Raw genomic sequence first — 27655 nt, forward strand, 5'->3', positions numbered from 1 at the left:
CTCTACTTTAGCCATGTTGTTCATCTGTAATTGTCCATTTGTTGCCATTTACATTCCTTTAAAAAATTAGGTCAGATTGTATCTGCCCAGAACCCTCCAGGACTTGTCGCCTTACTCAGGGCCAAATCAGAGGTCCATCCACAGTCGGAGCCCTGCCTGGTCTGGACTCCCTGTGCCTCTCTGACCTTGTCTCCCTGCCGTGCAACCCAATGCTTGCCCAGTCCAGTCACGCTGGCCTCCTCGCTGTGCCTTCAACACCCCCCACGTGTATCCACCTCAGTGCCTCCGCCCTGCTTTTCCCCAGATACCAGAACGGGTGCCTTGTATATTCATTTTTTCATCTTAGTGACAAGGATGTAAGTCCCATGAGAGTTTTTCTCTGTTCACTGCCATACGCCCTGACCTAGACTGCTACCTGGGACCTGGTGGGGACTTGTCTGTATTGGTTGTTGAATGTCTGTGGAATTAACCTGCCTCATTTTTTAAAGAAAATATCACTCATGTTTCAGACGTCAACGACAAGCATCAGTTTGCTAGCACACTGACAGCGTGAGGACTGACAATGTGTATTTTCCTCGAATGCCTATGACAATAACGGTGCAAGTACAGGATGTGATTCAGTCTTATTCATTAGAATGTTTCCCTTCAATACACACCCCCACATCTCTTCTAATAGCTGCTTTTTTCTCCTAAATTCTCTACCGTGAACCCGTATTATTTTTGTAATCAGAAAAAAATCCAAAAGCTATAAAAACAACATGCTCACATGTTAAAAGTCCAAGTCCTCCTTGAAGAATTATTGTGATACCTTTCTCACTTCTCCTACTCCTGAGAAATCTCTTCTGTTGACAGGTTCCAGAATCAACTTCTAAAGCCTCTGTCTGAAAACATGATCATGAAGTACTTTTGCATCTACAGGTAAGCCATCTACTATTGTGTAAGCCAGCCTGTAGAAAGACAGCTACCCCAAATCATTTGATAGGGAGAGGCGGAATAAGGAAATAACGAAGTGTGAGGCAGCTATTGTGCCGGTTCTCAGGGAGCACGACAAAGAGAGAGAGAAGTGGGGAGGAGAAAATGAGCTCTAATGGGGGTGAGGATGTCAATGTCTCTTCTTGGTAAACACAGGGAAGGTGGTGGGGGCTGGCACAGCTCTGGAGGGGGAACACTTAAAATTTAAGTGATATGTATTGTCAGTTCTAGGGTAGGGTATTTGAAAGCCAGATACAAAGTAGTAAATTATGAAAGCAACTGACTGATTTCTGAACTGAAAAATGATAGCTACAAAGTTGTTTCCACCAGTTAAGAGCACAGATTTGTTTCTGTAAATTAAAAGGAAATAATTAAAGAGATTGTTAGATGAATAGAATCTTCCACTGGAATGTTACCAAACCTGAAGGTAGACGGACAATGGGAAATGAAACGGGTGTGGGGAAGAGAAAAAGGGACAAAAAGTCCTAAGCCGATAACATCTCATGAGGGATAGAGTCTTAAGGGCGAGCAAAGGAGTCTTAAGGGTGGCAAATGTGGAAAACAGCTGCGGTTCCACAGGTGACAGATACGTCAGAGATCTGAGGGATGGGAGTCAGCAGACTTCAGAATCCGGCCAAGGGGGGAGGCATGTCTGAACTAATGATGACTACATTTGTGAAATAAAGGGCGTTTCTTCCCAGAGGACTTTCCTTAGTGGCAGATACCTGGACAAAGCGTGGGAAAATAAAGCATACAGGAGCATCAAACATGGCTCTTTAGGCCTCTGTGTATTTTTCCTGTTAAGAATCAATGAGGTCCAAGAGGTGAGCTCACAAAGGACCCCTGGAATCCGCTGGGGGAGCAGAGACTTTGGAAGCCGTGCAGAATCGCAGCTGCTGTGCTATTTCTACCTGTGAATTTGCTGCCGCAGCACCTTCGGCTGCCTCCCAATAGCAACTCCCGGCTCCCACTCTTCTAACAGAGGCTGAATCTGTTCCAGTGTTTATGCTTTTCCAAGAAACCATGGGCTTTAGGGAATGTTGGTCCCATTCCCAGTCCCAGGTGCTGAAGTTTAATTATACTAACCCAATGAAGAAAAAATTTATTCTTTGCCAGTGATTGGCTTAGGAAGAAGCAGTTTTGGCCAGCAGGACATGAAGGGAGGCCAGAAAGGGAAGGTTTCTTAGCTCTCTGAAAGAAATACAAGGAAAAGTCCCATTTTTTGTGTCTATAATGGAGTGTGAAGATGTGATGCCTGGACCTGCTGCAGCCATTTTTTAACCATGAGGAAAGCTAGCCAAGGTGCTCAGGATGGAAGTGCCGAAGAAAGAATTTGAGTTCCTGATGATGTTGTCAAGGTGCTTAAATGAACAACCCCGGGACTGTATGACATTGGGGCTTCTTGTTATGTATGACAATAAATCCATTAGATGTTTCAGCCATTCTGAGTTGCGTTTCCTGTCACCAAAGTTCCACCTACCCCCGTTTTCTTACTCTTGAAATTTTGAATCTGCTAACAATAAGACCCTTACTTCAGAGTAGATTATCAAGGGATAGTAAAGCCCCTCTCCCTTTCACTCTGTAGGAAGTTTCCCAAAGTGGGGAGAGTGCTAAAGGGCCCAAGTAGAAGTACGGGGCTCCCATCACAGCTAGAATCAAAGGCAGACTTTCCAGGTTCTAGTCACCCATTGCAATAGCTTAGAATGATCCTTGGCTCAGACTGATATATAAATCAAATGTAGAAATTGGGTCTTGGGCTCACATTTGGGCTCAATCTGCCCGCCTTACCTCTGGCAGCACCCTGACACCTTCAGGATGCCCGACACTGTACCTTTGCTGTGCTTACTGTAAAGGACTAGTTCAGCAGACCTGCGGTGCTCAAACCTTATCTATTCTAGGGAAAGAACTGGCCTTCACCAGCTCCTGGTAGCCCTTAGAATATCCTTCTTGATATGAGTATCTTTGTCTAACTGAGACATTGGGCCATGTCAGATAATTTATGCTAACAATGCGACTTACAGTGAATGCATGTTTTGTTTGCCTGGGGCCCTAGGCCACACACTGTATCAGTTTGACTTCTGGAGACCTGGAGACTGAATAGTTAAGGTCAGTCACTCTGGTGTTTCATGCCCATGTGACAAAACAACCCTGGACACCAGGGCTCAGGGGGGCTCCCTGGTTGGCAATGACATTGTGTACGAGTTAGCACACACTGCTGCTGGGAGAACTGAGCACTGCCAGTACAACACTGGGAGTGGGCAGCAGGGAGCTTGCGCTTGATGCCTCTGTGCCTTTACCAATTCTAACCTACATACTTGCACTGTAATAAACCGTCGTCTTGGGTATAACAGCTTTTCTGAGTTCTGTGAATCCTTCTGGTGAATCACTGAACCTGAGGGTGATCCAGGGGATCCCCAGCACTCCCATTACACAGAAACCTAAAACTTCGTGGGGTCTCTTTTGTTCTTTCTATAGTCACACATCAACTCAGTGTTATGCTGGGTCAATCAGCTTCCTGGAAGGACCAATGGGCCTTGGAACATGTAGATTCACATTGCGGTTTTGTGACACGGCCGAGGTGGGGACTTGGGGCAGCCACAGATATTCTCTCATCTGTCCTTTCCTACCAAATGGGACAGTATCTGCTCTGTCTACAATGATAGGTTTTGGGAAGCACATCAGAAAATGTATGTGAAAACACTTTGAAAACTGTATGCAGTTTTAATTATTAGGTATATATACTTTTAAAACCTGACATAAAAGTGGAATATTAATAGCTGATACTAAGGGCTAAATTTGCGCCAGTTCCTTTACAAGCACGGGCTCACTCGATTCCCACTCACTCATCGGCCTGGTGCTGCACCTGACACAGGAGCTTTGTGAGGAGGACACTAAATAGCCTTCCGAAGGCTCCACTGCTGGCCAAGAGCAATGTCGGGACTCAAGCCACAGCCTTCTGATGGCAGCATCACGCAGCCCAGCATTTCACATCGCAGACGCATCCTATTAGCGACCTCAAGCAGATTCGGTCTCTTAAGTATGAAATACCTGCAAGGTGTGTAGTCTGTCATCTGAAAGTACCAAGAATGTCTTAGGAACTATCCCTGGGTCAAGGCCACGTTAGGAAGTGCACCAGTTTTACCTGAGAAGGTTTGGTTTTGGGTCAGGATATTGAGCAAGTAAACACATCTCGACACGCTTAGAGACACGCCAGTCATTCACATACGAGAGCAGGGGATTCTCTGCCCTTGATCCCTGCTTATCCACGTATTTCGGGCAGATTGTCTTTTTTGCATATAATCCTCACAATCATGACTAGGGGAAAAAGTCTCATGTTATCTGTCAAATATGTGAAGCATTTTTCACAATCTTCTTAGATAACAAACATATCTTGGCTGTGTTTTCTATGTGGGTCAAGATGGAGACAGTGTGTTATTTCATTTCACTGATTAAATGAAGAGGGGGACGTTGGGTACAGATACGAATGCATAAAACAGAGTTGAAAGTGACAGTATTTTGCTGCCCTGGACACTTTGATACATATTTCTCAGCAGCCCAAGGTGCCAGGAGCATAAGGGTCTCAGTGATATAGGTCAAGAAAACTTAGGCTTTCAAACCCACATTTTTACCAGAATTATAAACAAATGAACCTTAAAACTCCGCACTCATTTAAAATGTAGTATAAATTTGATTTGGAATCTGTGTTTGTGGACTATGTACTTGCAATGCTGTAAGGTCTTGGATTTCAAAGGTCATGATGATGTAGCAGAAGCAAAACAGTGTTCTTTCTCAGAAAACATCAGCGCATTATTTTAAATCTGGATTATTTCAATAAGCAAAAGTCCGTATGTAGTATGCACTAACATATACAAGGTGGTCTTTTAATACTGTGAGCTTGTTCAGAAGGAAATGATCAGAAATGGAATGTTTCTTTTCTTTTCAAACTGAGGTTTTCAAACACCCTGGCAGGATGAATTCAGACTAGATTTCGTTGTAACGAGAGTTGTAATTTTAATATATATGTACACCACCACACACATACACACTCATGCACTCATGTGCACCCTCTGAGAGCATTTGCCACACAAAATGCATCTCTTTTGGGGCTAATGATTATTAAAGCTGACTGTTTTTAAGAAAATGGTACAGTTTCAGAATGAGTCCCCCAGAATGTGCCACCATAGCATGTGGATTATTTCAAGCTAAAGATCATTAAAATCAAACAAACTCAAGAAGAGCTTTTTACCTCCCCCTTGCCTGCCTAAAGGGATTCAGGTGGAAAAACCTACCCCAGGTAGGGACCTATCACCTTAGCAGAACAAGAACTAGATGTGGCAGACAGCTAAATCTCGCCCTTGGCTGTTTGTTAGACTCCCCTCTGAGTCCCATTGTTTCTGGGTGGCCCAGCAAGAATCCGCTCCTTCTCATCTACCTGTGAATTGCCTGTCTCCCCTTTCTAAACTTCTACCTCCCTTTCTCCTTTACAGCTCAAGGTGGCATATCAACGCAAACCTCAACTGTCTTCCTATGGAACCCATATTCTTATGGAACTACCATATGTGCATACATAATTAAATTTTGTTTTTTTCCCCTGTTAATCTCTCTCATGACAGTGTAATGATTACATCAGCTAGAAAAACTAAGAGGAAAGGAGGGGAAATTTCTGCCCCCTATTCCACAAATACTGCCCCCCCGCCAAACACACACACACAAGCTCAACATCATACACATACACATATACCCATGCAGCATATTACACACTCACTACACATTCTATGCCATACAGGTATACTCCCTTCCTCACCAAGCACAGATAAATGTACTACATATACACACCATACCATAGTACACACAGCATATATATATATATATATATATATCTCCCATCAAGCCATACACACGTCACACTACACACCACACAAACACAAGATTTCACCACATACACCATACCCCCCACACACGTATTCCCTCTCGCACCAACCACCCATACACTCTCCCTTCCTCACTCCCCACAAACACGATTTGGCCACTGGCTACCTCTGAATTTAATCTCTAACCCTCCCTCCCTTCTTTCTGCTTCAGCTACACCCTCTTCCTTGCCATTTCTTGAACACGCCGAACACACTCCTATCTTTGCATCTGTAGTTCCCTAAGCTGAATTTCTCTTTCCCTGGACATGCACATGGCCCGCTCAGCTTTCTCTCCAGAGTAGCATGCAGATCACTTATTCTCTATGTTATCTGCCTGTCTTCATTGCTCTCCAAGCTGGTCTGAGTTATCTGTACCCTAAATCCCAACCACAAGATATGAATGGTCCTTAGAAGTCATCTAACCAAGTCTAGTGCTCTTATTTTGCAGACAACAAAATGGGAATCTCAAAAGAAACGACTTGTCCAAGGTTACAAAACTCATCCATTCAGCAAATATTGAGTGAGCTCCTTTGTGACAGACACTATTCTAGATACTAGGTAATGGAAGGGCATGGAAAGGACAAGGAAATTTGCATTCTATTCAAGGAGATGGGTAATAAATAAATAAATACATAGTGTAATGTCAAGTAGTGATTAATGCTTAAAAGAAAGCAAGGATGAAAAAGGAGCAAGAACTAAGAAAGAGCCAGGAATAATGGAGAAACATTATCCCAAGGGCACATGGAAATATAGTCTATTGGAAATTATCCAGATGTAAAAACATCTGTTCATTCAAGGTGTCAGGCTAACTTGTGAATGCAGAAGGTTTAGCAAGAGGTTTTTTTTTTTTTTTTTTGGATTTGAAAAGAAGGCAAAGTTTCTGAATCTTGGCCAAGGCAAGGAGAGTGTAAAAGACCTTAGATGGTATAAAGACTTTCCCTGCAGCACTAATTGCATTTAAGATAAATGGTGAAATCTGGACAGAATCCATTCAAAACATTGTGAGTAACAAACCATCTTAGAGTTCAGATACTCTTGTTAATATCATTTACTGGTAGTGGTTAGAGATAACATGAAATCCAGGAACACATAGAATCTTCTGAGAAAATAATCAAGTCTAAAAGTGAAAGTCTGGCTACTGAAATTGGGGAAGTCAAAGGTCATCATGCACAAGGCAAGATCAGAATCAGACTACTCATCAGGAATGTCCCGATCTACATTTATTCTAACATAAAAGTTCCCCGATGCTGTCAGGAGATGAGACCAAGTAATTTAAAAGCTAAGCAAGGAGAAGATGTGATCTGAAAAAAGAGCCCAAGAAGCAAGGACTCCTGGGAAAATAACCCAGAAGCTCAGAGACTCCTTTAATCTTTGTGTGCTTGAGGTAGAAACATCAAGTATGTGGGTGCATGCACGTGTGTATGTTTGTATAATATATGTGTTTGTAAAAGAGATGAGAGAGCTATATTTTGGGGGTACTCCCTACATATTTTATGATATGCCATATCTGTCATGTCTAGTACACTTAACTTAACTCTTCATCTTTATAAGAAAATCCTCTTAGGAGTGGTAGCCTGGGTTTTTATGCAACGTGACCCTTCCAAATGAGAGTTCTTTCTCAGATCATCAGGACTATTCATTGGCGATCTCAACAAAATAGGCCATTTGCACTTGAAAAATAAGGCCCTCTTCAGTGACAAGGTTAAGTGTTTCTGAATATGGTTTTAAATCTCTAAAGTGGCCAAAATCTCTCAGCTTTAATATAAATATCTCTGGGTAAAATGTAGATTTTGAGATTAGACAACCCTTATAATTTTAAAAATCAAAAAAGATTCCCTTTTGAAAGACAAAAAAACTTTCCATAAACACTTAAAGATTAGAATGGGAACATTTTAGAAATACTTCTTATTTAGAAGTCTAATATCATTCTTATAGGTCTTACTTTATATAACTTAAATATTTTATTTCCTATAACATAAATTATTTTTGCAAAGAACTGCTTTGGATGTGTTGATGATTTCAATTCTAATGATTCTATATTTAAGACATATACTGACCATGATAAGAAGCTAAAATGTGCACATTTAATCAAAATATGTCATTGTTTAAATAAGAATGAAATTAAGGCTATGTTTATGCACATTTCATGGGAAGATTTTGCATTAGGTTTGGTGATCAGTATCACAGTCTTTCACAAGTGAGAGCACAACCAGGGAGCGAGTGAGACTTTGCTGGACAGGTAGACAGATGTGTTCCTTTCCAACAATTACAGTAGTCGAGAGTGCTATGCAGTTTGCAAAATGCTTTACCATGAGCTCTTTTAATTTACGGCAGCCTATTTGGTAGGTAGACATGTTATTCTTCTCATAAAAATGAGAGAACAGGCACAGAGAACATGAGGGAGTTACCTCAGGGTCACACGACAGGAGAGTGACAGGCAAGTCCGGAATCCAGGGCTCGCAGCCCCAACTGTGATGGCCTTTCTGCACGGAGCACGCTTCTCTTGCTGTGTTGTGCCTTCTGGTGTAAGTTGATGTGATTTTAACTTAAAAAGTTGCTTAATACTATTTTGTAGTGATGCTGAGACGCTCAAGATGGTACTAAAAACAGCAGCATCGCTTACAATTTGAAAGATTTGATTCTGAGTGACACTGAAAAGCCATATAATACAGTACAGCATAGGAAATGCAGTCAGCAAGATTATGCACAATCACTAAATATGTGCCAGGTGGGTACTGGAAATATCTGGGGAACACTTTGTGAAGTATGTGATTACCTAACCATTGTGCTGTACACTTGAAGCTAATACAAAGTAACACTGAATGTAAACTATAATTGAAAAAAATTAAATTTAAATTATATAAATAAAAAATTCTTGACCAAAAAAAAAATAGAGAAAAGCTACATGAAAGAGATAACTCGTTGAAATTCTTAGGTGCAGGTTTCATGCAGATTATAAAGGTGTGAATATTTGGTTGCTCTCCCAGCTCTGATGGACCAAGTTTCCCTTGGGTCCAGCACGCTGCCTTCTTACTGCTTACTATCCCTCAACATGAGTAATAGTTTGGCCTTTGTCATCTCCTGTATCTCATTTTTAAGTGGAATCAGGCTGAATTTTCTTTTATAAGAGGGCTTAATAATTTCACTTGCCATGATGAAGAGAGATGATTTATTTTTATCATTAGAAACGTTTGACAGGCTAGTTTTCTTGATTTACAAAGAGCTCCTTCAGATGAGTACCTGAAGATGCTCTCACACCTGGATCGACTAGTCCCCTCAGGAAGCAGCCAGGACGGATGGAAAACACAGCTTCCAAGTCACCACTGGGATTTCCTCTCTCCCCTGCCCTGACCAGGGAGATACCTGCTGTGATGCACCTTATGCTTGTACTGTGATAGTGATCTTCAAAGAGCTGCGATGTACTTAGTATGCAACAAGAATTTATTAGTGCATGCTCTGAGTCATAACCAAGACTCCTCCCTTGACCATATTCTTGGTCCGGTGTCGGGAGCCAACCACCAGCCGGCCCTTGATACAGTTGGGACGGAGGAGACGCATCTGCACAGCAGACGCGGCTGTGGCCGGATCTCTCATCTATCTCTCTTTGTACACTGACTTTTGCTAATAACTGGTGGTGGGATTTTTTGGACACTGGTACTTTACTACTAAAAATTCACACAGTTCCTATGATTTTGTGCAGAATGACTTGCTGACCACAGAACAGAAATCCCTAACAACCCTCATGCTGCCTACTTCCCCCACCTGGAAAGTTAAGGACAAAATTAAACTAGGGGCAGACCCCTGCCTGAACGCTGGAGGAAGCTGTTGCTAGGAATGCCCCCTAAGGAGTCACCACTTAAAAGCTCAAGATTTATTGGAGCCACTACCCCTCCCATACCCTAGACAGGAGTGTTTATTGATGGGACCAGGTGGGTAAAGAAGGAAGCAGTTTTAATTAAATATAATAATCTGAGTATGTGGGAGCCAATACACAAAATGCCCCCCCCCCCGCAAGATGTATAAGTCAAAAGACCTAGGCAAAAGACCATTTGTCTAACTTAGACAATCTAACCTCAAAGAACAATAGCTGACTTTTAAATCACCCCTTGCACCCTTTTAATTTAGACCAATCTATAGAACCTTAATAGACATCTGGTTATTAATTGGCACCTGAAAGTTTGTGCCTGAATAGCTTCATTGGCTATTTGATTGATGACCCTCTTGGTCAAAACAATCTTTTGTTTAGCATGATTAATATCTGAAATGTCCTGTACTTTTTCTGATTACTTCTGTATTGACTCTTTCTGCCTTGATGATCACGCCATGCACCTGTTCCCCCTGATGCTATGTAACCTTTCCTATAAAAACAAAGAAAAAATACAACCAAGTGAGTCAGTCAGGCCCAGAAAGCCTGGCTGTCCTCTGGCACTCTATGTGGTGTCTGTTTCCTTCACGGAGCCGTTCCTCCTTTGGGGACCCTGGGACCCGCTGAGGCAGGACCCCAGCAGTCCGGCTCCTCTGAGCCCTCTCGTCCAGCCTCAGCTCCGGCCTGTGAGAACTGCGGACCCTCGGCACAACGATTCCGTCTGCTCCGTCCGCCTGAACAAACACTAGCACAGTTCCTAATAGTCCAGGCTGTGCTCCTAGGATGACTCCAGCCCCGTGTACAATATCTGCCTGAGAAAGGACCATGATTCCAGGAGAAGTTGCTGTTTGTTCCAGGCCAAAACCTGGTGATACGTGGAGAGGCCCCTGAACTTCCCTCTTTGAACACATATTTTAGAAAGCTGCAATTACAGATCCTTTCTCTACCTTTGAAATGCAATTCTACCGCCCAGAGCAGTTTTTTCAAAGAACTGAGAGTCTCTGAAATGCGAATATTCAGGAAGATAACTCCCACAGTGCGGTGAGATGACCCGACGCCCAGCTTCTGTGGGAGCCTTGCTTTCACTTGCGCCACTGCCTCCTGCCCGTCCTAGAGAGAGGAGACACTCGTTTCTCTCCTCCATAAGCACCTGTGAACAAACCCAGGTCACCCAGCCATGGGGACCAGCCCCCTTAGTCCCCTTGGGACCTTTCTCTTCACACCATCCCTCTTTAAAAAGTCTTCTGCCTTTTGTTCTGGCAAAGTTGAGTTCAGTTCTGGCTGGACCCCTTTCCTATTGCAATAGATTATTACTGAGTAAAATAGATTCTCGCCACTTTAACTAATGTCTGGCTTTGTTTCTCTTTAAAAACAGGTCTCAGTAAACTCTCAGGAGATCCCACCCTAACCCCAGAACTCCCAGTCATTCTTCCAAGTCTCATTGGCAGGATGTGCCCCTTCTCTTTTCACCAGTCCAATCCCACAGCAAAACCTAAGCCATTATAGTTGAACTGAAAATTATATAACTGCTTTAGGTCCAATTATCTGCTCATCTTGTTTCTGTTGTTTCGGGGTCCGTATCAGGGAGGCCTCATCGGGGCATCCATCAAAGCAGGTCCTTTTAGGAGAGGGACAGAGTCACCTTTCACCTCTTAGTGTAATTCCTGCCACAAATCCTGGATGCTGAGGTACTTGAAAATATTTCTGCTGATGTCATGTTGCCTTATTCAGTGTAGCTTATCATGGACTGAATTCCAAAACTTGTTGTGTGGATTTATAAACATCTGAAAATAGTCAGCAAATGATGTTTGTGTCTCAGTGATTTAAATCAACTTTATTATTTTATGGAAATATTGTCTAGGTCCTCCTTTATAAGAAAGAGGGGGAAATCACTTTTTACACTGTAGTTTTAAGCTTTAACTATGAAAAACTTTTAAACATATCTGAAGGTAGAATGGTACACGGAACTGCTGTCTACCCACCAGCGCGGCAGGACTACCATTTTATCACGTTTCTTTCATTTTCTTCCTTGAATATACTGTATTTCCCTTTCAGTCCTGCTATATTTCTAACAATAATCATGAACAAAAAGAGCTTCTAACTTAAATTGTACAGATGTTAATTCGCTACCAGCTGATTGTTGATTCCCCTTTGGTAATGATTCAGCTTTAAGGAGAGGGTCCTCGCCAGCCTCAGAAGATGGTGATCTGGGTTTTATTCCAGTAACAGTGTTGCATTTGGACTGAGTCACGTGCAGTCTCCTCTCCAGACTCCCTTCTGACTCACAGCACAATTTTTCAGGTAGTTGGCTAGGGCCAAGAGTTTAGTGAAGGCCAGTGACTTATTACAACACAGTTCAATGGCAAAACTTCCTTACTGTCAGACTTCACTGTCACCTGCCCCTGAGCCTGGTGACTTCACAGAAACCAGGCCCTCTAACAAGTTTCTAGGAAACAAGACCAGCTGACTAACTTGCTGGTGAAACCAGAGACACACTCAAATTCCGAGAAGAGGAAAAGAAAGTTTGTCGCCTTGTGTTGGTAAAAGAGGGCACGTGGGGGCATTGTGAGGGGAAGGATCTGGGGATATATTTGCTCAGCCCAAGGAGTGAAGACTTAGAGGAGGGTTTCATTTGCCACATCAGCAAGTAACAGCGGCTTCACATTCTTATTGAATGAGTCTCCTTTTAAGGAAGGGACGGGTATTGGGATGTCCCAACTCATGGAATAAGGATGTAGCTCTTCAATTACGAAAGTAATTCATATTTATAAATGCCATCAAGATGGCTTCAATTTAAAAAAAGTTATTGGGGGACTCCAGGAGGCTGCTGCCAGAATGTGTGGCCATACCACCCTGAGAAGTTCTTGGCAGATGACCACTCTATGCTAAAGACTGAGCAGAGCAAATATGATTGTTATGATAACATATAAAGTATACATTGGTCTAAAATCTGTTATGTGTGTTATTGCTGTGATGTATCCCGATTTACCATAAATAGTTCCTCACAATGTAACTAGCAATTAATATAAGCTTTTACCCTAATATGGCAGTTCCGTATCTATGTAAAAATGATCAAACAAGACAGCTATAATAATATGTTATTTTAACTCTTTGAATATGTAATCTGTTCATTGGTATCAAAATTTTTATCCTACTCTTTTCTTTTTAAAGCTTTTATTTATTTTTTTTTAGAAAGATGAGAAGGGAAGGAGAAAGAGAGGGTGAGAAATGTCAATGTGTAGGAGATACAATAACCAATTTCCTTTATCACACCCCCTACTGGGGACCTGGCCTGCAACCCAGGTATGTGCCCCGACTGGGAATCGAACCAGCAACCTTTCAGTTCATAGGCCACCACTCAGTCCACTGAGATACACCAGCCAGAACAGGTATCAGAATTTTCATCCTACTCTTGAAATATATTGACAGCCATAATGAAACAATTTCCCATGATAACATCCAAGACATAAAAATAGTTGAGATGAAGAATATAGTGTTAAATAATCTTATCCTATTTTCTTGCTTACCCTTCCCAGAAACTTTTTACAGAAAACTTGGGTAAAAATTATCAAGTTTTCTGTAAAAAGTGACACCTTTATTCCATGTATATATTAACTCTTATTTAGTCTTTAAAAATGGAAGTGTCACTACTTAAAAAATATTATCCAAACAAAAGTTTTTGTATTTCTATAGCTCAGTGGCTCTCAGTTCACTATTTATGAAGAGTTGAATCTCATCTTCAAATGAAATTTGATTTGAAAATCCAATATGTAAAAGTGAACAATATGAAACTGCTCTGATTAAAAAAAGAGCATAGGGAGTTTAGAGTCCTACCTACTAAGTTTCTCCTTAGCGGGGAAGACTTCCTGCCAAGCACAGTCTGAAAACCATTGCTTTTGTCATCAGAGGAAATCTGCTCTTCATCTGACACCAGGCAAGTGCAATCAGTGTACACCTGACTGATGAAGATGGCTGTATGGACAGCCACGTTCCATGCCTGGGAGGTACACTGCCCCCTGCTGGGATTCTTCAGAGTTCCTCCAGACACTTGCTCCCTGCTTCATCCTTTGTACCTTAGATTCTGTCACCTTAGGTGATTAGACTAGGGATGGGCACTTGGCCTAAGGACAGTCATTGATAGGCTTTCCGGGGGCTTCTATTTAAGAAGCTGGCACAAGCATTCTACCCAAGGGGGGTGAGCACTCCATTCTGGAGGGTCACTCTTTAACCTTTCACACTCTCTGTGGGTATTTTGAACTTGAGATGTACAGAGAAGAATTTGCAAGGAGATACATAAAAAGAAGGCAGCAAGCAGATGCTTTGAGGCAAAGGGAATTAGTTTGTTACGGCAGGAGCAGTGGAGGGAAAGGAGCGGGCAGCTAAGTCATAAAGACGGCGGAGGACGGAGAAGGCAGCAGTGGACACCTGTTTCAGAGCTCCTTTGCCAAACCACCAGGCCTGCTCACCTGCCACAAAGGAACTATGGAGATGGCTCCAGCACTTCCTCGCTTGTCCACAGATCCTTATGAAAGTCTCTGTTCTACAAGGTTACCTAAGCATTCTGTTAATTCAATTTTGAAAAGCCTAACTAACTCCATTGCATAATTTTCCTACTTTACCAAACATATAATTCAACGCAGGAGATAATCACATGAAACCAGGCTGAGACAACAGATTTGTCTATGGCTCAAGGCCAAAAACATCCAATGCATGGCATATGCTCTTCCAGTTCCCATGCCTGTACCCTGGCAGACATCAGCAGTTGAACATGAACCTTAATGTGACTCCAGAGATGAGAAACAATTTCAGAAATTTTGTCAAACAGCTCCCTGGGCAGTTCATCAATCAACATTGTTGATGCAAAAGTTGAAATCTATTTACCACTCTACTTCAACACTTTGAATGCATCACGTTTTCTTGTTCAGCACAGTGTTGGGGTAGGTCCATGGTTTTCAGTATTTTCCACGGTGTCTGAAGCCTTCAGCTGGCTACCTCAGGGCTTGCCTCTGAGGGAAGCAGAGTGAAGCCCAGAGTGAGGCTGAGCAAGTGGAGTCCAGATAAAAGTGAAACACCTCCATTTTTATCTGCTATATGTATTAAATGTTCTGGAATTTTATTTGAGGAAAGGTCTCTACAACAAAGAAAAAAATTGAAATAACTAAACTACTATATCGTCATAGTGTTCACAGCGTTGAATTATTTCTCAGATGGATTTGACTGAAACTGTCAACTAGCATGATTAACCAACTATTTAAACTTCTCATTTCGATAACTACATCTGCAGAGCATCATTTATAAGTACTGTTTTCAGGATTTTTTAAATTAATAAAGTATGCTTTCACACCTGAATGATACCAAGGTCTTCCATATGGCATTCATAGAATCATTCTCTTTATAAGCATTAATGAAGCATAAAAAGGTATCAAATGCAAAAAATGTACAGCCACTTTCTCAATAATTGGTAGACCCAACAAATAGAAAATTAGTACAATTGACCCTTGAACAATGTGGGGATTAGGAGCACTGACTCCTGTGTAGTTGAAAAACTGTATAACTTTTGAGTCCCCATAAACTTAAGCCGTTCCTCAGTGCCCACGGGGGCTTGGTTCCATCACCCCTCAGGGGAACCAAGATTTGTGGATGCTCCAGGGTCCTGTATAAAATGGCGTAGATCAGTGCATATAGTTGAACCTCTGCATCTGCAACACATCTTTATTGAAAAACATGTGTGTATAAGTGGACCTGGGCAGTTCAAATCCATATTGTTCAAGGGTCAGCTGTATATAGAAAACCTGAATGACACTACCGACCAATTTGATCCAATTGTAACTTTAAGAACACTTCACCCAACAACAGGGGAATATACATTCTTTTCAGGTACATGTGGAACATTGACCAAGATATACAATATCCTAAGCCATACAACATATTTAAATAAATGTAAAAGAATTTAAGTTATGCAAGCAAAAATACTTACAGCTAACATCAGACTTAATAATGAAAGACTCACTTACTATTTTCCCTGTAAGATTAAAAACAAGGCAAGGGTGTCCACTCTCATTGCTTCTGTTCAACATTGTACTAGTGGTACAAATAATGCAGTAAGAAAAGAAAAAGAAAGCAAACAAGAACAACAGAGAGAGAATCATGGATACAGATAGTGTTCTGATGGTTGCCAGATGGGAGGGGGGCTTAGGGAAATGGGTGAAGAGGTGAGGGGATTAAGAAGTACAAATAAGTAGTTACAGAATGGCTGTGGGGAGGTAAAATACCATATAGGAAATGGAGTAGCCAAAGAACTCATACACCTGACTCATGGACATTAACAGTGGTGTGGGGATGGCCTGAGGCAGTGGGGGTGCTGGGTGGAGGGGGACAAAGGGGGAAAATCAGGACAACTGGAATAGCATAATCAATAAAATATAATTTAAAAAAGAAAAAAAAAATAAATAAAAGTTTTTTTGGAAAAAACTGGAAAGGAAAAATAAAACTGCCTGTATTTGCAGATATAGAAACTCTTATGTAATCTATTAGAAAACTACTAGAACTAATAACTGAATTGAGCAAAGTTATAGAATACAAGATCAAAGTGTAAAAGTTGGTTTTATTTGCTATATGGTAGCCATAAACAATCCAAAGTTAAAATTAGAAATGCAATTTCATTTACAATAGCATCAAAAAGATCAACTACTTAGGGATAAATCTGATTAAAAATGTGTAAGACCCACACACTGAAAACTGCAAAACACTGCTGAGAAAAATTAAAGACCTAAATAGATGGAGAGATGTACTATGTTTATGGATCAGAAAATTCACTATTAGTAAGATGTCAATTATCCTCAAATTCGTCTACAGATTCAACACAATCTGAATCAAAATCCACGCAGGCTACTTTTGGGGGAGGGGCTTGGGGGTCACAATTGACAAGCTGATTGTAAACTTCATATGGAAATGAGGACCTAGCCAAACTTAGAAAACACAGAAGTCCAGGGCTACACTACCTGACAGTAAGACATTGTATAGCCACAGTAATAAAACAGCGTGGAATTGCCATGCAAATGGACAAGCAGGTCAGTGGGGCAGAAGAGCAAGTCCAGAAAGTCCAGGCGCAAACATTTATATGGTTAATTGACTTTTTACAAAGGTACAAAAGGGATATTTACTAGAGAAAAAATAATCTTTTCAACAAATGATAATGTAACAACTTGCAATCCACATGCTAAAAAAAACCCACCAAATAACTTTATTCCATACCTTGCACAGTGTACAAAAATTAAAAAAAACTTAACTGTTTAGTCAGTTAACTGTCAAGTTAACAAAACGTTGACTTAACTATCAAATCTAAAATTATAAAACTTCTAAAAGACAACAGAGTGGTCCTGATTTAAGCAAACTTGAATTTCTTAAGTATGACACCAAAAATATCATCCATGTAATAAAACCTGATGAACTGAAGTTCACCAAAATCAAGGATATCTGCTATTTAAAAGAGAGGTTTTGTCTGACTGCTAGAAGACAAGCCAGAGACTGGGGGGGGGGGGGGGGATTTGCAAGTTGCCTGTCTGATAACAGATCTGTATCCAGAATATATAAAGAACTCCCAAAATTCAATAATGAGAAAAAAAACAAAATAAAAAAGGGGAAATTTAAACAAGCATTATCACCAAAAAATGATAGACAGATGGCAAATAAGGACATAAAGCATTGTTCAACATCTTTAGTAAAATGCAAATTAAAATTACACTGCAATATTACTCTACTCCATCAGAATATCCTGGTGGACTTATTACAGAACTTAGGTGCATAGTTTTGTTGATTTTAATAAAAATATGCATATCTTAACCACAGATCAAATAGGACCTTTAAAGGGCAATGGTTTTGCAATCTCTGTGCTCCATAGATAACTGGGATCACAAAAAGTTAAGAACATGCATAAAATCCAACTATGCCTGGGCAGACTTGAATATATATGAGGCTGTGTTTACACACCAGTTAGGAGGGGCATTCTAAAGCTCAAATAATGCTGTTATGTCATTAGTGTTCAAAAACACGAAAACATTTTTTTACCCACTAAAAGCTGTGGGAAAGTTACTAATTAAAACGGAATATAAATCTCTGCAGTGTGGCTGCTGCCAAAGACTGCAGCTTCTTTCAGGAAAAACTAATTAGTTTCATATTTGGTCAAATAATCTAGGCATGATTATCCGAGAAAGTAGGATTTCTCATTCAACAAATGTTAAAGTCTTCATTCTATTCTAATAATTTTATTTTCTGCTTTCTGCTTTCCATACTATGGTATGCTTCCCTTGAAACTCCGATGTTCCCTACTCTGAGAAAATAAAAGAAAATGGGCATATGGTATTTATTTTTGATTTAGGAGGATATAATCTCTGGGAGGTCAGTGACTAATTTCTTTGTGGCATCTCAAAAGTGGATAGAGTTCCTAATAAATCTTTAATCATTGAGCAGAGTTTTGACAAGATTCGCACTGTACCACCAAGGTCTGTGAGTGGGAGCAAGCTAAACCTGTAAATCACTTATCATCAAAGTGCCAAGGACTGTACCTGCCTTTGAGTTCTCATTTTCCAGATTTGAGGGACTTAACTACAGCCTCCAGAGAGGCTGCTCGGTGCCTTTGGAAAATGTTCATTTTCTAAGTAAGAATTGTAAATGTTGAGAACAGAGGTTGGAAGGGAAGATGCTCCACCAATCCAGCTTTCCATTCTATGCGAGTATATCTTAACTAAAAGATTAAGCAGCTGCAAAATGTTTAGTGACTTTCTATTAATGTGAACTTAAGGAAAGCATTTGTCTTTCACACTTAACGAAATATAGTTTGAGAATTTATGTAAATTACACCTTGACGAGGTGAAATACCAAGCTCTAGATCCAAGTGTGTGTGACTGGTTTCTCTGCCCTTCTTCAGGGAAACATCAAATCAAATTACATGTGAAGCAAAGTGTCTACAGTGCAAACACTGAAGTCAGAGGTGAATCTGCCATGGCACTTAAAAACAAAAAAAGGGCAGAGTCAATCAATAGATAGTACATTTTTCTCCAGTAGAATGTGTATTAGGCCAAGTAATGAATGCCTACTTAAAAATAATAATGATGACCTGAGCAGTGTGGCTCAGCTGGTGGGGTGTCATCCCACAAAGGGAAAGGTTGCCGGTTCAATTCCCAGTCAGGGCACATGCCTGGCTTGCAGGTCTGTCCCCACTTGGGGAGCATAGGAGAGGCAACCAATCAATTTCTCTTTCATATCAATATTTCTCTCCTTCTCTTTCTCCCTCTCTTCCCCTCTCTCTCTATAAATATATAAATACATAAATACATACATACATACATACATAAATTAATTACATCTTTAGAAAATAAAAATAATAATGATGAGAAGCATTTAAAGAGATGTCTATATACAAAATGTATCCATTTTATTATTCCAATTAATGTTTTTATAACTTCATGAGGACTGGACTAAAATTATACCCATTTTACAGATAAAGAAAGGAAAGTTGAGAACATCATTTACAGCTTATTTTGACAGAGTCAGGACAAAAGCCTAAGTCCATGGATCTCTTAACCACTCCTCTACTGCCCCTGTCAGAGGGCTAGTCAACATAACATCTTAAAAACTCTCTGGAAGTTTAATTAGATTAAACTATTGATTTATTAGAAAATGTATTAGGACATGTTAAGCATAAATTCTTGTTCTTGGACTTTGAGAACAATGACAAAAGGAAGATTTCTTTAAAAATGCCAATATTTTAAATAAATTTAAAAATTCAATTTACCATGGACTTCGCTTCACTTATAGTTTTTATCAGACCTGAAAGCAGTCAGAGGTTTTTAGAGCGGCTTCCATCTCACAGAACAGTAAGTGCTCACTAGTACTATAACTCTGCGGCCATGAGAAGAACCCTGGGAAACCATGGCGGAACCCCTGCCTCCTGCCGTCCCCCGCAGGCACCACCCTGACGGTTTCCTTCCCAGTGTTCAAAGAATAGAATTTTTTTTCACAGCTTTACTGAGATATAATTTACACAGCATATAATTTATCTAGTTAATCGGTACAGTTTAGTGGGTTTTAATATATTCATGATATGTGAAACTATCACCATAATTTTAGAATATTTTCATTGCTAAAAAGAAAATCTGGTAACTTTTAACAATCTCTCCGTCCATGGCTCCATTTTTTCCAGCCCTGAGCCACTACTTACCTACTTTCTGTCCTTACAGAGCCACCTATTCTGCACATTTCATATAATGGAATCATATAATATGTGGTCTTTGTGACTGGCTTCTTTGACTTACCATCATTTTTCAAGGCTCATCCATGTTGTAGCACGTATGATTACCTCATCCCTTTTTACGGCCACATAATATTCCACTGAATAAATATATTAACTTTTGTTTATCCATTCATCAGTTGATAAACATTTGGGTTGTTTGCACCTTTTGGCTATTATGAACAACGCTGCCATAAACATTCACATGCAAGCTGTTGTGTGGACATATGTTTTAATTTTGGGGGGTTATATACCTAGGAGTAGAGTCACTGTCCATATGGTAACTTCATGTTTAAACATTTACGGAACTGCCAGATTGTTCTCTAAAGTGGCTGTACCGTTTTACATCCCATCAGAAGTATACAAGGGTTCCGACTGCTCCTTGTCAAGCCTTACTGTTTTCTGACAGTTTTACTCTAGCCATCCCAGGGGCTGTGAAGGAGTACCTCATTATAGTTTTGACCTGCATTTCTCTTAAGACTGACTGTTGATGTTAAGCATCTTTTCATGTGCTTATTGGACATTGGTTATCTTCCTTTGAGAAATGTTTATTCAGATCCGTTGCCTATTCTATAATTGTGTTGTTTTTTATTATTGAGTCATTAGAGTTTTTATGTATTCTGATCACAAGTCCTTTATCAGATACACGATTGGCAAATATTTCTCCCATTCTGTGAGTTGTTTTTTTTGCTTTCTTGATGGTGTTCTTTGATGCACAAAAGTTTTGTCGAAGTCCCAATTCATCTATTTTTCCTTTTATCGCTTGTGCTTTGGGTGCTATATCTAAGAATCCACTGTCAAATATGAGAACATGAAATTTGACCCTATGTTTTCTTCTAAGAGTTTTATAGTTTTAGCTTTTTAGTTTAGCTCTCTGATCTGCGTTGAACTAATTTTTATATATGGTATGAGATAAAAGTCCAATTTTTTCATGTGACTGTGTAGTTGTACCAGTACCAACTGTTAAAACGATTATTCTTTCTCCTTGACTGGTCTTGGTACCTTTGTCAAAAATAAGTTGACCATAGACACATTGGTTTACATCTAGATTCTAAATTCTATCCCATTGATCTTTATGTCTGTTTTCATGTACTGTTGTTTTATAAAGAAGATTTTACAACATTCATGGCTGACACAGTCCAACTCCACAACTCCACTATTTTCAATAAATGACTAACTAGCATTTAGATGGACAAATGACCTGGCTCAAATGATCTAACTATTAAAATCTTATATTACATGAGTAATAAGCTATTATAAAGTTGCCTGTTATCTACTATATTTAGGATAAAATTTATATGACAAAAGTAAGTCAGATTTTCTTATCTGATTATGTTTTTTGAAAATAAAGCTCTCAAAGAAAATTATACAGTTTTGAAACTGGAAAAAACTTAGACATTACCTAGGCCAAGCTATTTGTTTTCAGTCTTGCTTTTCCAGATTAAAAAACAGAACCTCGACACTTTTCATAATAAAGATGCCGTCGTTTCCTAAACTGCAACCTAAAAAGTACTTCCTCCATTAAATGCATTTGCTTACTGAAGCGAGTCCCGGCGTTTTGGCAGACATGACTGATGCATGGAGAACTGGTCACTGTCTCCTCTGCAGTCAAGACTCACCGCACAGAGGGCGCGCCAGCACGTATTCAGATGATAGAATTCTGTACTTGTCATCTGCATACTTGGCACCATGCACCCACATAAAATTTTATTAGTAGAGGTAATTTTAAAATAGAAACATATTGGGATAATAATTATCATGTTCTTAAATAAAACCCTAAAGAAATAAACTAAGAAATAATGGAATGATTGATTCAGAAATATTTTCTTCTGTATACCTTGTATGTTTAAATTTTTCATTCATCTATTTAAATAGATTTCTAGTGTGTTAACTTAAGGGTACATGTTTTTACTGATATTGAACAAAATAGGGACTAAATTGTGTATCCCTAAAACTCTCCCGTTGGAGCAGCAAACCCCAATGTGAGGATATTTGGAGATGGGGCCTGAGTGAAGGGGATCAAGGTTAAGTGGGGTCATTAAGGTGCAGCTCTAGTCCAACAGGGCCAGTGCCTGTGTAAGAAGAAGAAAAAACACCAGAGCTCTCATGTTGCCCTGTGAGGACACAGCAAGAAAGCAGCCTTCAGCACATCGGGAAGAGCTTCCTCCCCAGAAACTGAATCGCACAGCAGCAAGGTGCGCACTTCCCAGCCTGTGGAACTACAAGAAATAGATTTCTGTTGTTCAAGCCACCTGGTCTATGGTATTCTGCTATGGCAACCTAAGCTCACTAATACATACATGCTCTTAGATGAAAAAAAGTATACAATTTCTCCAGATCAGAACATAGCTCAGCAGTTCACACTGTTGTATACAACTGTCTCTCACTGTAGTCTCACATAAAAGGATGAATTATGTGAAGATGTACGAGGTATAAATCAGAAAAGGGCGCCTTCAACCTGCTGTTGATAACCATCATATCACTCAGGAGAATAAATAGTTTCACAGTGGATGAATATAAAACTTGATCTCTAAGATGAATGAGATTCAATCTGTACCACATTTTTTAACAGCAATGAAATAGATTCTTTTCTAACTGAAATATTTCTAGAAGAAGGAGGGGAAGAGGAAGAAGAGGAGGAGGAGGAGAAGGTGGAGACCAAGAAGAAAAAGAAAGAAAATAAATAACCTTTTTCTTATTTGTTTGTAGGCATCAGATGGCTCTGTCTTTGAAAAAGTTAAAAAGCATGTTACAGTATTTAAATACTGATATAAGAAAGTAACTCAATCACATGAGTGCTACATCTAAACTTAGGCCCCAAACTTACATATTACATGTGAGCTCATGCGTGGTTGAAACAAAAAAGCCCTAAGATTATTGAATATCTTTAAGGAAATTTAATCAACATTAAGAAAAAGAATTTTAATCTTAAAAAAGGAAGCTATTTCTGGAATTATAACAATGTACCTGAACTCAAGCAACCCAAGGAAGAATTTTAACAATCAAAACTCCAGGAGCTAGAAAGCCATTGAAATATTCTTTAAAATATTAAAGATAAAATTTTAAGTTCACAGTCTTGATGTGTCAAAGGAGGTGCAAGAATGCAGGCCAGCTGAATAAAGCCACCCTAGATACCTAACTTAACTGCTTAATTCATTTACCTGTCAATCCATTCATTTATCCATTGTTCTGGAAGATTCTTGGTCAAATTCCCTTTTAGAGTCCTGACTCCCACAACGCACATGACCCAATGAGGGACTGATTATCTTTTCACTAGTGAGAAACAAGTGGGATTAACAACTGGGATGACTGTGATTGCATTAAAGCCTCACTAACGCACTTGCAGAGGACATTAACAATTGCTGCAACATACAGAGCTTGTGATGCCTTTAAAACTCCTGTGAAACCCCCTTAGCATCCAAGTGAGGGCCCTGGTCCTTCAACCTACTTCCGGTGAAGTAAAGAATTCTTCCCAGTAGGAGGTAATTCAGCATTCACAACACCTTCTTTTTAAAAAGCAGTCCGCAGTTGTACTTCGTGAGCTTGGCTACTTTAAGACAAAACCTTTTGTGTTTGTCCCTTGAAAAGTGCCAAGTGGAAGTTCCACATAGTGGTGGACAGTGCAGGGGAGGGGGGAGGGCAGGGAGGAGGGGTCAAGGGGGAAGAAACCACAGCAGCAGAGGCCGGAATGGATCGCAGACGCCACGGGAAGGTGGTTTAATATTGGTTCTGGCAGGGAATAAAGGAGCACGCAAAGCGGCTTTAAACTGCTCTGATTCTTGTGCCTGAAATTTCCTCCATTGTCCTGATGAAGATTCCAAATTAGGCCTAATCTGAAGACTGCTGTCACCCTTGGTGTTGGCAAAGTCCTAGTTTAGCATTCGTGCTGCCGAAGCGAGCCCAGCAGAGTCCCAAAATCACTGTCCATTTGCTCCTGTATGCAAACATTCACTGATGACCTATGTGGCAGGGTTGGAACATCACCATATATTAGATCACAGTGAATTAAACTAGAACCGACTGAATGTGTTGTGTTTTTTTTCCTTTTGAAAATGATACTCACTTTTAAGTAATTCAAACAAAAGTTATAGTCTTAATTTGCATACAGTTTAAGTTCCTAAATTCTTCCACTTGTATCTCCAGACTATGTTGTTAAACATTGCTTAATAGACAGCTGGAAACATGAAATTAGAATGTCTTAAAAAAAAAAACTTGCTGTGCCTTGAAGTAAGAAGATCACAATGGAATGCCAGGTGCTGGCATCATCTAATTCTCGGAAGTTTACCCTGAGGCCTGTCCCTTAGTGGAAGCTGCTGATGGTAGGAGCCTCCATTCCTGCTCTAGCTGGAGGCTTGGTGGCAGCAACCTGAAAACTTCTGGGGTAGGAACATTTCCTTTTTCTTGAGAAAGTCCTACAGGGGAAGCAATAGCAGACGTAGCAGGGAGGCAGCCTCTGCTAATCCAGAGCAACCTAATTTTCAGCTAGAATGGGCACATGCTCCATGATCCAGACACAGATCTGTGCTCAGGGATAATGTTCCCTGTCTCTTGCCCGGTGTGCTAACGCGATAAGCAAGAGTGTGGGAAGGGCCGCATTGCCAACTTTGAAGGGCCAGATTGTATTTAGCTGAAAAGCCTCTGCCTAGATCTCCAATGTGTCTGCTGTTAAGGTACAAGCTGCACTGAGTGTGAACCTAAGTTCCATCACATACTAGCTATCAGGGCCTCAGTTTCCTCACTTGTCAATATGGGGGGCTGCTATCATCTGGCCCCCAGGTTTACCATGAAGATAAAATAGTAAAAGATAAGTCTCTAATATAGCGGTGCGTAGTAGACATGCAAGAAGGTGAGCTGAATCTGAATTTTGATCAACTGCTCTCTCTGCATGAATGCCTCTGTTTGTTATGGCTTTTTATCTCTTCCAATCCTCAGAAAATCTTTAGTAAATTAACCCAAATCCCAAACTCAGTTATTTTCTTTCTAACTGAAATCACAGGAAGGAGAGAGAATTATGCACACACAAGGGGCTTTAGCAGTGTGCTTCTCTAGACGAAATGTGCGACTCTCAAAACAACATTCTTAAAAAAAAACACACATTTTGGCTACCCTTTTTTGCACACATATTTTTCTGCATATACGTCCCACAAATTTCCGATGTAAACTAGAAGGCAGTTCAGATCTGGTTAGAGATGACTGTCTGAAGTTTCCCAAGCTTCTCCTTTTTTTTTGGTGAAGTGCGGGACTGTGGTCAATGACAGGACATGAGGCACAGGGCATTACGGGGTGTTACCGGCGGGGTGTTACCGGCGGGGTGTTACCGGCGTGGAATAAGCATAGAAACTGAGCAATCACACCTGGACAAGCCTCAGTATCCTCATAGCTAAATTGGGGGGTAAAAATGCTTAATAGTTGTGAGAATCGAACTAGAAAATATATGAAAGCTTCCTAACAGTGCCTGATACATATGTATGATACATATGAACATACATATGAACATACAGTGTATGTTCAAGGAAAGGTGGTCGTTTGCACTCTTCATCTGTAAATCCTAAATTCAGAGCCCATCTTTCGAATCCCCCTAGCCTACTCTTAGAACATATATTATACCCTGATGTGTATTGTAGTAATGAAGTGTAAGCCCCCTCCCTTCTCCTTCTGACAAGGAGTCCCTCTGATCCATCTTAGCACATCCCAGCGACCTAACTCAGTACCCAGCATGCACTTACGGGATGAATAAGACAACCCACTTAATTGGGAGGAGACTGTGTTTGACATTAAAGAAAGCTAGTTTGATAAGCGAGGTTTTGCTTATAGGCTACAAAGACAAACCAAGAGTGGGGGGTATTAGTTAAAAGAAAAGGAAGGTCTTGAGATGCAGGGTCGAGATGGTGGAGCAAGTAGATCTTGAACTCACCACCTCCCACAAACAGACCACAATTACAATTAAACATAGAACAACCACCCTGGAGAGCCGGAACTCCAACAACTAAGAATATAAAGAAGAAGTCGCGGTGAGGATGGGAGGGGCAGAGACACGGCCTGGTCAGGTGTAGAGATTCACAAATGGGGAGGGAGAAAACAGCGGCGAAGGCCCCCAGGAGGAGCAAGGGGCCCTAGCCCCACACCAGGCTTCCCAGCCCAGGGCACCCATACTGGGAAGAGGAGTGCCCATTACATCCGACTTTGAAAACCAAAAGCGTTGTGTCTGAGAGAAAGAGGGCTGTGGGAGACCAAGACACTGCCCTTGAAGGGCTCACACACAAACTCACTTGCTCCAAGCTCCAGCGCAGAGGCAGCGGTTCAAGAAGTACCTGGGTCCTGTGGGGAGGAATTATATTGACTGACATTAGGGGGAGGGCTGGAGGGGCAGGGGTTGGCGGAACTCTCTGGGGAGGGAAGTGCTGGTGGGTACCATTGTTCCTTTATTTCTTTTGCAGTGCTCTCCTCCCACCTGGCTGACCTGGAGCAGTCAGGTGCCAAACTTGTCACTCTCCATTAACCTGGCTAACGCTTGTTCACCCTGCCCAAGCATTCCCGAGATCCTGCCCCACCCAACCTGCTAGCCCCAGCTGGAGCCCTCCCCGGGTATGCTCCAGGTCTTCCACACAAAGCAGTGCTGGCCTCAGGTCGAATCACAGCAACTATTCGGCAGTCACAAGTCCAAAACAAGCCGCAGCCAGCCTAGGCCGGCACCAAAGCCCCACCCACATGGCTTTACAACCAGCACAGGCAGCTGGGACCGTCACTGGAGCCCCTCCAAAGCAATCCCCACTATGTGGGCTCAGCCCTCACACAGCAGATCACCCATAGTAGTCCTGGCCAGCCTCACAGCCTGTCGCCTGAGGGTCAAGCCCACCCACCAGCACAACCAGCAACAACTGCAGCTCAACTGCAACAGGAGGGCACACACAGTCCTCACAGGGGACACCCTAGGAGCCCTTGGCTCTGGGGACCAGGGAGCACTGTGCCCCCACAGGACACCACCTGGACCCCACAAGACAACTTCTTTAAAAGGCTACTTCTTTCTTTAAAAAAAAGATTGATTGATTTATTTATAGAGAGAGAAGAAAGGAAGAAGAAAGAGAGGGAGAGAAACATTGATTGGTTGCCTCTTGCACACCTCCAGTTGGGGAACTGGCCTGCCAGGCATGTGCCCCGACTGGGAATTGAACTAGTGACCCTTTGATTCTCAGCTGGCACCCAATCCACTGAGCCACACCATCCAGGGAAAGGAGGCCAGTTCTTCTAGACTGGAAGATGTAGTGGATTGACAAAACAGAAGAACAGAGCAAAACCTAGAGAAAGAACTAAACAAAGCAAATAAGCAACATACCAGATAAAAAGTTTTTAACAATGGTTATAAAAATGCTCAACAAACTTAGGAGTAGGTAAACTCAGTGAGAAATTCAGCAAAGATACAGAAAATATTAAAAAAAATGACCAATCACTGCATAAAGTCTATAAACATCTAATCACTATGTTGTATACCTGAAGCTAATATAATATTGTATGTCAACTATCATTTTAAAATACTTTTTTAAAAAAAGAGGGAAAGAAATGTCTGTTTGGTTTGGTACCCAGCAGGGCAGTAGGATGTGCCAGGGGCAGATCAAAGACTAT

The 27655-nt window shown here is 41.0% G+C and overlaps 1 protein-coding gene across 1 annotated transcript in view; it reads right to left on the reverse strand.

Moving 5' to 3' along the window:
* Positions 1 to 26382, reverse strand: part of PCED1B (PC-esterase domain containing 1B) — a 91115-nt gene extending 64733 nt beyond the window's left edge. The window contains exon 1 of the mRNA XM_036019131.1: positions 26305 to 26382. The gene's annotated coding sequence lies outside the window, so the exon portion shown is untranslated. The remainder of the gene's footprint in view (positions 1 to 26304) is intronic.
* Between the last annotated feature and the right edge of the window lie 1273 nt (positions 26383 to 27655).

Source organism: Phyllostomus discolor, chromosome 2 (genome assembly GCF_004126475.2).
Source record: "Phyllostomus discolor isolate MPI-MPIP mPhyDis1 chromosome 2, mPhyDis1.pri.v3, whole genome shotgun sequence".
In the NCBI taxonomy this organism is placed as follows: domain Eukaryota; kingdom Metazoa; phylum Chordata; class Mammalia; order Chiroptera; family Phyllostomidae; genus Phyllostomus; species Phyllostomus discolor.